General features: G+C 44.3%; 1 protein-coding gene across 4 annotated transcripts in view; it reads right to left on the reverse strand.

The window, feature by feature from the left end:
• KIAA2012 (KIAA2012 ortholog) overlaps positions 1-15,088 on the reverse strand; it is a 971,910-nt gene that overhangs the window by 287,566 nt on the left and 669,256 nt on the right. The gene's annotated exons all lie outside the window — the stretch shown is intronic.

Here is a 15,088-nt window from a genome sequence, read left to right on the forward strand (position 1 = left end):
TAGTATATCCTAAAGTTTAGTGTTCTTTTGTAGTAAATTTCCTGTCAAACTATACAAGGGAATTTTTTTCTCATTTCCTGAAAGATGAGTAACTCAAAGAATAATCATTCAGACTCTGCTATTAAGAAGGAATTACACATGGTGACAACAGTCAGGAATTAACTATCAAACTAGATGGATTCCAGGAAAATCTTCAAGAAGTTAAAGAAAATAGTCTCAGATGGGGATTTAATAAACTCAATGTAGGAATACTGGGAAGCCTATATGGAGTGTACTGTGGCCTTGTCTGCGGCTCCTCCTCATCAGCGCACCTTGCATATTAATGAAGTCATGCTACTGAGAGAGAGAGAGACGTGTAACACGGTTACAGAATCAGTGTAGAGGGTGTGTTACAGTGTCCAGAGAGGAGTAACTCACCCACTGCACTGTTAAATGGCACTGAAATATAAAAGTAAAATGTTATTTCCTTTTTTTTTTTTTTTGCAGCACTTAGCAATGCCCACATGCCAGATATCTAAATATAGAAACCGGGTACTTTTAATTTTAATGTAAAAGGTCATGTTTAAGCATAGCTGAGTGGGTTTGTGCAGCGTGGTGTGGTGCTCAGCAGTGCTTAAATGTAACTGAGAGTTGTATAGAAATGTATAGCTGTAGTCATCATATCTACGGTAGCTGAATGGTTAGAGTCACGGCCTTGTGTGCAGTAGGTGCATGGTTTGAATACACAGACAGGCCATTTAGCTTTTACATGTGATAGTAAATTGTTGTAGCAATTTATTTTTTTAATTATGTATATATTGACATTTGTTAACCGGGTTAGCCCAGCTGGGCCGGAAGCCCATTTTCAGTGGAGACCAGAGGAGAAACGCTCCAGTTACATACAAGTGTCCAATACATTAAAGTCACTGTCCAAGATAACATAACTAAAATACAAACGATTAGGTGATACTAAGTAAAATAAATACACATAATAATAAAGTATCATTAATGAACAATTAATTGCAATATTTTTTTATATTTTTCATAACATCTGGTCTGCCCTTAGCTAAGCTCTGCTACGCACTGCTAAGCCAAGCCAAGCAATGCCTAAACAGGACCAGTTTTAGCAGTACTTAGCAATGTGCAGCTCCACTTAGCTGGTTTGGGCACTGCTAATCAATGCCAGTTTAAGCACTGTTCAGCTAAGCTTAGCTGGTTTGCATGGTGCTATGCTTTGCTTAGCATTTTTAAAACTAGTCCAATGGTGGTAAAGGGCAGGAAAACAGCCTTAATTAAGCTGAACAGGTGGGAATACAGCCAGAACCTATTGGAGTTTGACCCGTGCAGTAACTATGGCAGGAGTTGGAGATGGTGTGTGTTTCCAGGTGCAGCAGTGGGGCATGTTGGAGTCCAGGGTCATGGTTGGGCTCCTCATTAAAGACTATGACATCCGGCTGCTGCAGGGCCAGTACCAGGGGTCAGAATACAAATCAGAGGCCTGGGACTAGCTGGCACATGACCTCACCAGTGTAACTAGTATCCCCCACACAGGTGAGCAGGTGTATCACCACTATGATGACCTGAAGCATAGGAAGGGGGAACTTTTGCCCCAATGGATAAGCTGCTCAGGATGACAGTGCCCACAAGTTTGTAAGTATAGGAAGCATTGATTTATTTAGTATGAATATCTGAAAGACAGGTACACATAATGGTGTGTTTCTTTCCCCACAGCTGCAGAGGAGAGAGCTCGCAACCTGGAGGCCTATGCAGGGTGCCTGGCCAGGTTGCACTGAGAGTATGGTAAGTACAGATATATCCTGCAATATATAGTAATATAATTAATAAAGAGCACAGTAGTAACTGCGAGTAGGTATATTCTGTTTTGTGTGTGCTGCAATAAATGTGTTCAGAGACTTGGACTGATATAAGTGAGTAATGCTAGTTGCAGTTCACTATAGATGAAAGCATGAACCCTGCTAATGTGAAGGAAAGAAAGTTACTATTGCATTAATAATGTTAAGGAATAACAAGTGTATATTGTATTATTAATAATATTCTGGTAATAAAGTACAACTGCATTCATAATGTGAAGGGAATAAATCAACTGCATTCATAATTGTCAGGAAATAAGTACAACTGCAGTCAGAATTGTTAAGGAAATAAAGTTACTACTGTATGCATGGTGGAATAACAGCTGTCTTTCAATGCTTGCATTATATAAAGTGTTCAGCAATAAAGACTGTTAGATGTATACCAATCACTGTTTCATGTCATCCCTAATAAAGGTGTGTTGTGCCAAGTGTTGTGTGTATTTTGGGCTGTTGGTCAAGAAATTGATTATTACAACTGCTGTGACGTAAATGGGTATATTACCATGAACTGACTAAAGGTTGGCCGATAAAGAACTGTTTTGCTAAAGTGTAGATATGGAGCTGTACTACAAGATATAATGCATTATGATATTTGTTCTGCACTAAGATCTGAACATAGAGTAGTAATGTCTAAGGTATTATAGTGCGTTTCTCTCAGGACTGTCTTGTGTTAACCTTTGCATTTCATCTATATGCATTCCTGAACATAGTTACGCTGATGCAGGCAAGTATGAGACTGTAATAGCTGTAGTCTACAAATATACCATCTGAAAATGTATATGGGTCAGGTAGGCAACCCAGCACCAAGATATGGTCTGTGCACATTACACATAATCCCATCCACTAGGGGTTAAATGTGTACACCTGCATTCCAAGTATTAATACACAGTTCACCTACTAGCTCTGTCATGCATGAATCTCATGCATGTGTGTTCAACTGTCACTGCAGTCTTGTGTGACACTGTACCTATATTACCAGGTCAGACTTTGTTACCAGGTGAGATCTAAGCACATATCAGTCAATCAACACACAGTAGTGGCTCAGTAGCTCAATTTGATAAATGATATGTATGTTGTTCATTTTGCCACACACAGACTGGAGTTCGAATCCAGGGACAAATACTACTATATATTTACAGAAACAGACACGTTCTACTGAATATTTACAGAAACAGTTATGTATTGCTAACAGATTTTCTCCCCACAGGACTTACAGGTAAATAAATGTCTATAGTAGCTGTATGAATGGTATAGTAATTTCTGTGTCCAGATGTAGTAGTGTGTAAACAGCATTGTTCAACAAGGTGATAAGACTTCAGTAAACAAACCATCAACAAATACAGTACTATTCCTAGTTAATAAGCCAGATAAAACAGTTTATTGTTGGTACAGCTGCATGCCTGGTGTGTCTGTGAATGTCTGCTTATAGTCTAACCCCATGCCTACCAACAACAGCAGGATAAGTGTAAACTGTCTGTACTATGCATGATACATGTCTTTCAAGTGTCACACTGTCACAGATAGTGACCACAGTTGCCAAAACCCTTGGACACAGATATAACATCCAGTCAAAGTATGCCAGTAGCACACTCATACAACAACAGTGCACAGTACACCTTGGTAGTCATATATGTTCCCCTGACATGTGATAGTCCCCTGTAGTTTTGTAGCTGTAGGTGTTACAGCTTGGCCCATACTGTCTCATGCAGATAGCTTGAGAGGCTCTTGTGTACATAAATCAAGGGCTGACATAAAGAGTTTAGAATAGTACTGTTGCAAACAATATAGCCTATACTGTTGTTAATGGAATGTCTCTCTCTCTTCCCCCACCCATCACAAATTATTATTGTTATACTACAAGTATGCTTTACTTTTCATATATGCTGTTCTCAAAACCTAATGTTGGGCCTTGTATTTTATTATTGTTATATATTACAATGGTTGCATACTAACATACCTTGTTGAAATACCAATGTTGGCCTTTTGCCGTAACTGTTACTGGCATGCTGTTACAATACTGACTGTTATTACATTTACATTTATTCTTGTGTTCTGTATGCTATGCAGTATTACTGTTCTGGGTTAATTGGAACACCCTTGCATGTTGTTATAATTAACGTTTAAATGCGCTGCACATGACTAACCTACACACTTTGAAAAAAACTCATCATCATAGCATGAGTGGGTAGGCCATTTCCTGTGGATCCACTTACCCCACCTCAAATGGCCATGGCACCAGATCCCAGAATATCTGGGACCCAACCTGGAGCTGCCCCCTCTGCTGGTCCTGCACCACCCACAGGTGGAACCGCCTCAGGGAATGGGGCCTGTCCCCCCCGGGAGTGGGCGCAGAGAGAGAGTGGTCACCCAGTGACAGCTCCCAGGGATGGTGTGCAGGATTGTCCAGCATGATTTGGCCAATCAACTGAGCCAGACTGAGGGCAGATTGGCACACCCAGTGGGGCAGGCTGGCCTTGGCAACCACCCCTCAGTACAGCCACCTTTGGGGCTGTGAAGGAGCAGTGGTGACTGCCCATGAGTGGGGATCTCAGTCCTACTGCTGCCGTCTGGGGGCACTTGGTTCTCTGATTCCACAACACCCTCCCTGTCCAAGGTGTTTACTCCCCTCATGTGTCATACACCACCCCATCTACTTTCTTGTTTGTTTGCAAATGCTTCCTCTCCTACCCAACTTACCTCCCCACACATACCTTTATCCCTTCCCAACATTCCACTCTCTCCTTAAAAAAAATGAGCATATGTCCCACAAAAAATATCACAACATACATAGGTCTCCATTTTGTCCACACCTACACTGCCCACAATCAATCATTACAGCTATCCAAGCAATGGTGAGCTCACATACAAATGCTACTAGATTGGGTATTATACAATATTGAAAGTAAGTACTGGTGGATACAACTGGCATATCACATGATGTGCTGTCATTCAGCTCCTCAGTCTGTGAATGTTACACAGCCATAGTTCAAACACTGTCCATGTGTCCCTGACTGTTCCTGATGTACTCTGGTTAGGTCAATGTATACTCCACACCTGTATCTCATTGCCTGAGTGCTATGGTTAGCATACCTGTTGGCCCCTGCAGCAGGACAGCAGGTAATAGTCAGACACACTAGAGGGACACAGGCTCCACCTCAGCAGCAGACTGTATATTTCGAGCATACAATGTAAGGGAATGAATGCATTACCAGATATTAATGTACCATTACTGTGTTTTCAGAGGTCTGGTGTGTGACAGCCAGATTCCCCATAGTCTGCAAGCAGCCATTACCTATTGTCCAGCTGTTTTTTTAGACATCCACATTTGTCTGGTGGAGAGTCCACATATATCAGGCACATGTACATATTTTGCAAACATCTGTGTACTGCGGATGTTGGACATCTACAAGGAAGATAACCTATACCACAGTTGCATGCTGTCTGTAATTATGTAGCACAGATGTCCCTACACCTTGTACTACCACTCACTTATTCGTCGGATGGTGGCTGCATGATATGGTACTGGGATGCTGTTCATAGGGGACACAACAGAGTAAATGGCAGTGATGGGTGTGGACACATAACACAGTCTGTCACAGCACATGGGCCAGAACAGGTATACCTAGGACCATATGAGGTTACGAGGTCCCTGGCCTGAGGCCCTCAGAAGCCTAGGTCAGAGTCAAGCCCATGTGTATGCAAGTCAGCACCCAATGCCCCAGTCCAACAGGGACACAGGTTGTATCCCAAGTGTGTATGTCCTATTAATCATTCAGTTATCCAGGTCTCACTTGAAAAGGTGCAAATAGCTACCCTGGCTGATGTGGACAGGGTGTCCATTCCATGGCTGGGTGAGTATGTGAGACACACATCTGACTCACCAACAAATCCTATTGATGTCACACCAGGTTAAGGGTGTGTGTGTGGGTTAATAGAATGGAGCCTGACTTGCAGTTGTGCTGCAGTCCCATCAAGGTGGAGTCCATGATCGCCTTGTATGCCAGACAGAGGTCACTGTCTCAGGAGTCTGTATGAAACTGGGTAGAGGGATGGGGTAATCTATGTATCGCAGATGTAGAACTCAGGTACGACCAAGGTTTCCAGTTTCAATTGAAGTTTTAATGTTAAAACATAAGCGCTTTTGCTTAACTTTTTATCTATCTATCTGATAGCAGTGCATGCTTGCAAGCTTTTCATTCATTCAGCAGGGTAGTAAGCTCAAGTTACACCCTATGATGTTAATTGTTTTTACCTAATTTGTATCATGTGACTACTAGTGCTTGCTAGAGGTTGTATAAAAAGAAGCACATTTCAGTTGTATTTATTAGCATCTGATGAAGCAGATTTTCCTTTGAAAATGCTTATGTTTTAACATTAAAACTTCAGTTGAAACTGGAAACCCTGGTTGTACCTGAGTTCTTCTGTGTTTTTATCACTACTTGCTTTTGGATTTATTCAGAACTCAGGAACCTGTGTGGGCTGGTGACTGTTTTTGTAGTTTTTACTTGTGTATGGTAGATGTTTGAGGCCCTGGTATTCCCTGCTGGGAAACCTCTATGACCTTCACAGCTAAATATACTAAATAATGGTCCTTATTAGGGGGAATACAGGGATGTTGTGACCCCCATATCCCTGGATGACATACCATTATGCATAAGGTGGGCCATGTAGAAGGTTTTCCTTACAATGGAAGCAACATGGTGTGCAAATGTCATGTTGCCATTAACCAGTGTGCACATAACCCTCTTGTCTGATTGCATGCTTAGGATGTTGTTAGCACTCTAATAATATGTGGGGACATCACTCTCCCCAAAGAGGATGATGCTGCATGTCGTGGTATGCAGCCTGAGGCCATGTGTCTGGCACCAGTCATGTGTCTGTGTGAGATCCTCTTGACAGATGTCCACATCACTAGGGAATCTGGTGACAGCACCCAGCATGCAGTCATTTGCAAACATGGTCAGACATAGCCCAATGGCTGTGCCCTGCACCTCAGAAGAGTACATCATAGATATAGGCCAAAACACAGAACACCAAGTAATGCCACTAGTTATGTGTCTACCGCTTGTGGTTATTCCCCTATGTGGACTAGATGGGTCCTGTCAGTGCACCCGTGTGCTACCCATCTAGTGGTATATGGACTGATGCCCAGGTGGGAGTGCATATCTATTATGGCCAAGTGGGTAATAGTGTCAAAGTCTTTGGCCAGGTCAAGTTAAGCAGTGTGCACTGTCACTCCCCATTCTTGGCTTTGGTGACTGTGTCAAAGAGGTCAACCACTTGTAACAGACATGATCCCTTCCTTGACAAAGTCTAACTGTGCGTGATGGAGTGTGTGGAGGTCGCCAATGTCCTTGTTAATGAGGTTCACTATAAACTGTGCCATGGCCTTGCAGATCAGCCTACTTAGTCTGATGGGTCTATAATGTGCCAGATTGGTGGACACCCCACCTTAGTGTAAAGGGGTGACAGTGGGTGTCCTCCACTCGGCTGGGACAGAGGCTGTAGTCAGGCCTTGGTGAAATACAGTGCCGTATTGTGCTGCAAGGTCATGCTTATGATCATGTAGGATGCATTCTGTGATGTGATAGGCTCCCATGGTGGCTGTATACCATGACTTTGAGGTGGCAGTGGCGACCTATTCCCTATATATAAGGGGAAGGGGGCAGGTACTGACGATGTCCTGGTGTACTGATGGGGGGACAAGGGTTGAAGCCTACACTGAATCTGTCAGTCATCAAGTATGCTATACTTACAGCACTTGTATATCTGGTGTCCTTGACGATCACTACTGAGCAGATCTGAGTGCTTCCTTTGATGTTGCAGACTTATGTGAAGAAGGGGAGATGATTGTCTGTAGTGGATGTCGCCAATGTTGGCTTGGGATTTGTTTGTAGGATTCCAGTAGTGATCTTATTTGCTTGTTCAGGCTAAGGTGATATTGCGTCAAATGGGCACCTGCTCCTACGTTGTCTCAGACAGCAGTATGTCATCCCTACTCTAAACACTGCCAGTTCCTACAGAGGGAGTGAGGGCTGCAAAGCTGTGTATACTACCCCTCAGGAGGCTGTATTCAACTTTGGAGTTTTATGTATGTCTGACCCTGGCTAGTTGGGTATTGTCGGAGATGGTGACTGCAAACATGACTGCTTTATGGTTACTTTGACCACAGAGGATGACACTGTCAGGATGCTGCAGTGGTTACCCATTTTGTTGAACATCAACTCCAACAGACCTTCACCTCTTGTGAGTAGCACCTAGCTGCTCCGAGGTATTTGCATTACCACTGTTGATGGTTCTCTTGTCATTTGTGTGCTGGCATGAGTACATCTTCCAATGTATATTTGGGTAGTTCAAATAACCCAAGATCAGGGTACAGACACGAATCCTGATACAGTTTATCAGTTCCATATAGGTAGAATGAGCTTCCTGGTCACATGTGGGGGCTAGTAGCTAGCTATGATTTGGACAGGTGTCTAGGCAATGGTGAACTGCCCATGCAGTGTCCCCTGTGCATCTTACTGCCTGTGCAGCCTTGAATTGTGTATGTCTTTCATATATAGTGAAACCCCATGTCCCATGGCTTTAGTGCCCACACTTTAGGGTCTGATTGTATGACAGAGTGGGAGGTTGGCATAATGGATGGTGGGAGGTTGGCATAATGGTTAAGGTGTTTACCTTACAAACAAAAGGTCCAGAGTTTGATTCTCAGATGGGGTAAATGGCTAGGCTTAAAATGGCTCACAAAGGCAGTTAGCTTAGTACACACCTATGAACCTATGAACCATGTAAGGGTGGGATGCTCTCTGCAGCTTTGAACCATGTGTCTGTGACTGCACAGTTGTCAGCATTTTCCAGGGTTATGAATGCTTGCAATGAGGGCAAATTCATGTTTAGACTCCTAGCATTTACCATTTAGTGGCATGGCCTTCAATTTGTGATGTGCTGAAAGTTGTATGTTGGTAGTGTTGACCTCACCACTTCTCCTAATAATGGCACTATGAGGGTGGCAAGAATCATTGGCAGACGCATGAAGGCCATTTGAGACAGATGGAGGCCATCTCTGGCAAAGCATTGTGGTCTGTTGATCATATCATCCCAGGCTCTCAGGTACTGGATCCCCCTGGAATGGCATAAGATAACAAGCCAATTGTTAAGGTCAATCATTACCTGATTGAATTGCGGCATTATTCTGTGTGACAGTGGAATACTGCATAAGGCTAGGGACATACCTGCCTGGGACACATAATCACGTGCTCAGTCATGTCACACTGCATATAGTCCACGGAGGTACGTGTCAGGTCAGACACAACAACATGGACTGTGACACACTCATGAAAGTACCTGTTGTTGGAAGGCAGCAGTGCATATGTGATATGGCAGATTCTGGTACCTGGCAGACAAGTAACTGTGACCTTCCCCATATACAGCCTGGTGAGAGGCACATCTGTGTGTCTCACAATGGAGTCTCCTATGACTAATATTTATTATTTATGGTGACACCTTCATGGCTGTGGGACAGAGGTGTGTGGCTATGTGTGGTATGTGCTGTGGAGGGCTGTAGAGTTCATGTAAGCCTTTGCCTCGGAGGTCTCCTTTGTTAGTGGATTTGTATGTTGAGGAACTATGCATACTGTATGTGGGTGAATGTTTTGTATGTGTGGGTGGTGTGTGAAGTGTGCTGATTGTGTTGACAACCTGTTCGGTGACAGATATGTGGATTTGACAGGGAGAGAGCATGGACTGTAGGTTCCTAATGTCATTGCATCTCTCACAAATTGTGTTCCTTGGTGGTGTTTGTAGATGGTTGTCTGTGTACATGAGGCAGTTGCTACACTGTCACAGTATGCCCATGTCAAGAAGACTGGCAGGGAAAACTGTAGGACACTGTGCAGCCATATATTCCAGAATCTGAGGGAGGAAGGCCAGTGAGACCTAATGGTTGGGCCTACTGCCCAGGTACTTAAAACAGGAGTAGGAGGCTAACACCACTGTATACAATGTAGACAGGCTATAAACAAGCAGTAATAGGTACAAGAGGAAAATGGAGTGGAACACAAACAAGCAGTAATAGATGCAAGAGGAAAATGGAGTGGAACACTTAAGAGAACATGTAGCAAGTAGCAGGAAACTGCAAGATCAGGAGGGCAACACATGATGTATTGGCACTATGTTGCTGATAGCCCCATACATACTGTGGTGATAGATGACGGTGTATGATTTGGTAGTTAGCAGAGGATAGTGCTGGCAAATGTGGATGTGCAGGGTGTGTACATAATGGAGAGCGATTTATATGGACCTGTGATGTGTTGCCCTCTTATTGTCTGTCAGGAGTGTTGTACCGATGTAGCAACACACCATTTTCAGACATGGAGAATGCTGCCATACTCAACGGACTGAGACTCCATCACCAGATCCTGCTGTCAAGGAATTGCTATAATCAGCAACAAGACGATGCACTGAGGGCAGACCTTGTGGCATTTGCGAATCATGTTGGGCAACAGGAAAGGAGCTATGAGCATGTCCGACACCATGCCACAGACATGATAAATAATGCATGGCAAAGAGCTGCAGCTGTGGCCAGGGACTATGCTGGCACCGGTGGAGGGCTTGCAACACTACAACCATTCTTGGCCACAGAGGAGTTCTTGGCAAATCTGGGTCCGGCCACCAGCTCACAAAGATCCATTACACCATATGTCATGCAGGTGGGTGGCATAGCTTCCACAGCGGAGGTGCATTCAGGTAAGCCTGCTGTGGTCATCACGTTAATACTGTAGCAGTCATAGTGGCAGCCTCTGCATACCTGTAAGCAGATGTCAGGTTATTCTGCATTTGTGGGGGTGGGTTTGTAACACCCATTTGTGCACACATATTGAGAATGTCAGCAATGTGGGTGGAATCACAGTTCGTACTGTACATGTTAATATATGCACCTATTATCCTGTACCAATGCCACATTTGTGTCTGATGACAATACCTCTCCCCCACAATTCCATAGGTACCTCTAGTGTGGCCAGAGTCCATCATTCTGTAGCTGGTGAGTGTGCAACTGCATTGTTATGGCTCAGATATCTATATCCTAGGCATGTTAAGGGCTGCCAGTTTGCCATGGGCACAACTGTTAAGCTTAGTCATATTGCAATACTTGTATGTTCAGTTGTGGATTGGCTCACTGCAGTGCATTACATTGGCAATCACAGTAGCTTATTTACAGGAGCTGTAACATATTTGCACATAGTTTAGTGAAGGTCTAGGCAGTCTGCTATAAAGTGGAGAATTAGTATGGTGGAAGAGGGTGCACCGTGTTATAGGTGAAGGTTCATCACATGCACTGACGTCACATATCTCACAGGTGTATAGTACAAGCAACATTAACTGGACGTAGCTGCACTGCATTTGTTAAAGGCCCGTCTTGTCTGTGTCTTCTGTGGTCTGTGTGTGTTTTGTGCAAGGGATAAGGAATAAGGTGTGGTATGTATAATGCAGTTGTTGCACCTCACCTGTATGTGTGTGTGTGTGTGTGTGTGTGTGTGTGTGTGTGTGTGTGTGTGTGTGTGTGTGTGTGTGTGGAGCAGCACACAGTAGTGCAGGAATTAATGTAGTCATGTTGTCTCCCTCCTCACAGGTGACCATGGAGGTTGGAGTGTGTCCCCCTCACAACCTGATGTCAGTGTCTCATCGGACTCTGATGATGATGGTGGCCATAGTGAAGCACAGGTGGGGTTGTTGGAGGGTTGAATCTGTTCCATGTGTTGACATCCCACCTCCTCCTCCTCAATGTCCCAACACACAATCAGTATGCCCACACATACCCAGTACCCTGTGCCCACAGATATTGGACAGTCTGAGGGTGGTGACATCAAACAGGAGAGTGTGGCAACTATGGCATCTGTGACTGTAGACAGTAGCCATTGTCAGGGAGATGTTAAGGTCTCACACAGGCAGCTTCACAGGGGTGCTCGAAGGAGGACTGCTGCCAATCCACCACCTGTCAGAGGTGTCACAGCACATGTCACCCGATGCATGTTTCAGTCCATCCTGGAGGCACAGGCATGTTCTGAACATAACACCAAATGGATGCTCAGGATCATGGGTGCATCACTGCCTGGCATCCATGACTCCATCCACAGCATTGGGGATGCCCTACTTCATTTTACCAATGTAGTGGATAGATGGTGGGGTGAGACATTGTCACTCCTTAACCATGCAATGCCCATGCTGGAAATTTGGGGGGAAGTAATGCATTGGACACATGGAGGTAGGTCAGCAACAATATCAGCTGAGAGCCCATGTGACTGTGCACAGCCACACTCCTGTAGTGGCAGTACCACCAGATCTACCAAAGGCAGGTGCTATACACACCACAACATGGCAAGCCATGGGCACGTGGTCCTGGGCAGTCCCATGAGGGACACTCACCCAGCAGACACCAGTCACCATCAGCAAGTTGTACCGCATCTGACCCTAGGCATGGCGGTGCCAGTCCCACTCTTGGTGGAGCTAGTTCCCATGTTTGTGGCTGGAGATGGTGAACTGTACATTCTGCCATGTACAGGCCACAGCTGTCCAACATACCCTCATGTAGGGCTAGGACATGCCTTGACTGTGTACACACACACACACACACACACACACACACACACACACACACACACACACACACACAGACACACACACACACACACACACACACACACACACACACACACACACACACACACACACACCACTGTCACATGCAGGTCACCACCAAACACACACAGCTCCTCTCCATGGCCCAGCTGACCAGCACCCCTCCAGACACACACACATGATGTCAATAAAGACATGCGAATGGAGTGTTTCTCCCTGGGCCTCCACTGAAAATTGGCTTCGTTCCAAGTTGGACTTTCCCAGTTAACAAATGTTAAATAAATAAATAAAATAATTAAGTAAATAAATAAATACATACATAAACAAATAAATAAATAAATAAAAAAACAAACAAACTGTGTGGCACAGCCTAGGCCTCTGGCAAACACACACCACACCCTGTGCATGTGATGATACCTGTGCCACATCCCTGTCATCCATACCATCGATGCACAGACATGCTACTCTGTCTGATGCACAGAGTGACTATAGTACAGTTAATGACGGTTAGAAGTACAGTAGTGTTATGCCCTGTAAGGTGGTGTCTGCTGGCATGTGTTATGAGTACACATCACAGTGCATGTACTTTGTTCCATGATGCTGCATTGGTGTTAATATTGCTAACTGATCGTTGTCTCCCAGACCTTTTCTGTTTCTGTTCCAGGTGTCTGTATCTACACTGTTGGGACCTGCTGTCAATACAGTGGCTCAGAATTGCATGGTGGCAATGCAGGAATGTGATGCTGCCAAGGTACGGCTGTACATGTGCACGGTTACCTAGGTGCGTATGTGTAGAACAGTGTGTCAGGGACAATGGGGGCAGACAGTGTAATCTTGCATGAATACTGCTTGACACAGCATGCTACTCTTGATACATGTCACCTGGGTGTTCACTAGAATCATAGGTTCATAGGAACATAGAAGGTTACTACAGTAATGTCCATGGGTCCCTTACAAGCCTAGCCATTAGTTTATCCCCAAGAGAATCATCAAGTAGCACCTGTTGCCCCTGTCATTGAGAGACACAGATGGGACTCCTGGGCGAGATTCATGGTATGCTACTGTATGAAAAAACTATATAAATGGTCTGGTCCCCATCCGAATAACTTTATTAAAAGACAAACGAAGAACTATTTAAAATAATGTATTTAGCGCTTTCATCTCTGCAAAGGAGACTGCCTCAGAATACAATTCTTGACATTGCCTCTAACCTATTTAAATGAATGTACTACTTGACATCATTAATTGTTACACCAATCAACTTCCATTACCATGAATTAGTCAATAACATTTTGAAAAAACAGATTCAAAAGCTCACTTGACCACTGCCACTACATGATAGTTGAATGTGACATTGTTATCAAACTGAATACCCAGGTCCCTCAACACAGGTTGTGTGTTTATGGGGTTGCAATGATGTGGCAAACAATGGGGCTGTGTCCTTGCCGTATGGTATGATGGTACTGTTTTCTGCATTTAGCTTGAGGCCAAGACCTTGGCACCAGTCTGTACCCAATGTAAGACCCTGCTGCAGTGTGTTAACATCATTTGGTGGGTCAATGACAGATAGCACACAACTTACAGTCACCACAGCCTTAGGCAGCACCTACAAATGTGGGTGGTGGTTAGCATTCATGCCTAGATACATGTGGGTTATTTAGGGGCAGCAGCTACTCACAGGGCCTCAGTATGTATAGATATTGCACACACCGGCAATACAGAGTAGAGTTGCCACCTTAACAAATGCCAAATGTGGGACACTTCTTGTAGTATCATGAGAGTTGTCAGGACAAACCATACCCAAGGCAAGTGCAAAGGACAGGACTGCCACTATGACATCTTATTTCTATAGCATTTCCCTAGATTATGCTATGTCTCAGAACATTCAGATGTTTCCAATTTAAAATGACTGCTTTATGCAACTATTACGCACATGTAGGAAATGTTTGTTTTCCTACACTCTTGGGACCTATCTATCGTTTTAGTTGTTTTCACAGGACACACCTAGCCAAATATGGACTGCAACCTGCATGGTGGGACAGGTGTTGGCCCTAACACAGTCACACTGCTGCAAGGGGTTATACGTATACACACACACATACACACACACACACACACACACACACACACACACACACACACACGCACATGCACACATGCACACACTCATGAAATACCCCTGTTGAGAGTAGAACTCCTACCTGTCTAGTTATACATACTATAGCGCTACATATATATCGCACCACAGAGCTTATATATTTTTGTAGTATTGGGCACCACTATTCAAGTGGATGACATCTGCAGGTGTGTATAGGTTGCCACTGGGGGGTTAACATGTTTACACAGGCCCTTAAAATGGTATAACCATTGCACATGAACACAGGGAAGACAGCCACACTGCTGCAAGGGGATATGCATGCACACACACATACACTCACAGAGTTGCCAGCTTTGCGATTAGATCCCCTGCCTATCTAGTTGTATGTACTATAGTGCTACATATTTATCACATGCACCATGGAGGTTATGTGCCTGGAGTGTGTCTAACTGTGCATCCAAGGTGAATGACACCAGCAGGCCCTGTACAGTACTCCAGTGGGGGG

This window comes from Protopterus annectens, chromosome 6.part0 (assembly GCF_019279795.1).
Source record: "Protopterus annectens isolate FY-2018-M chromosome 6.part0, PAN1.0, whole genome shotgun sequence".
In the NCBI taxonomy this organism is placed as follows: domain Eukaryota; kingdom Metazoa; phylum Chordata; order Ceratodontiformes; family Protopteridae; genus Protopterus; species Protopterus annectens.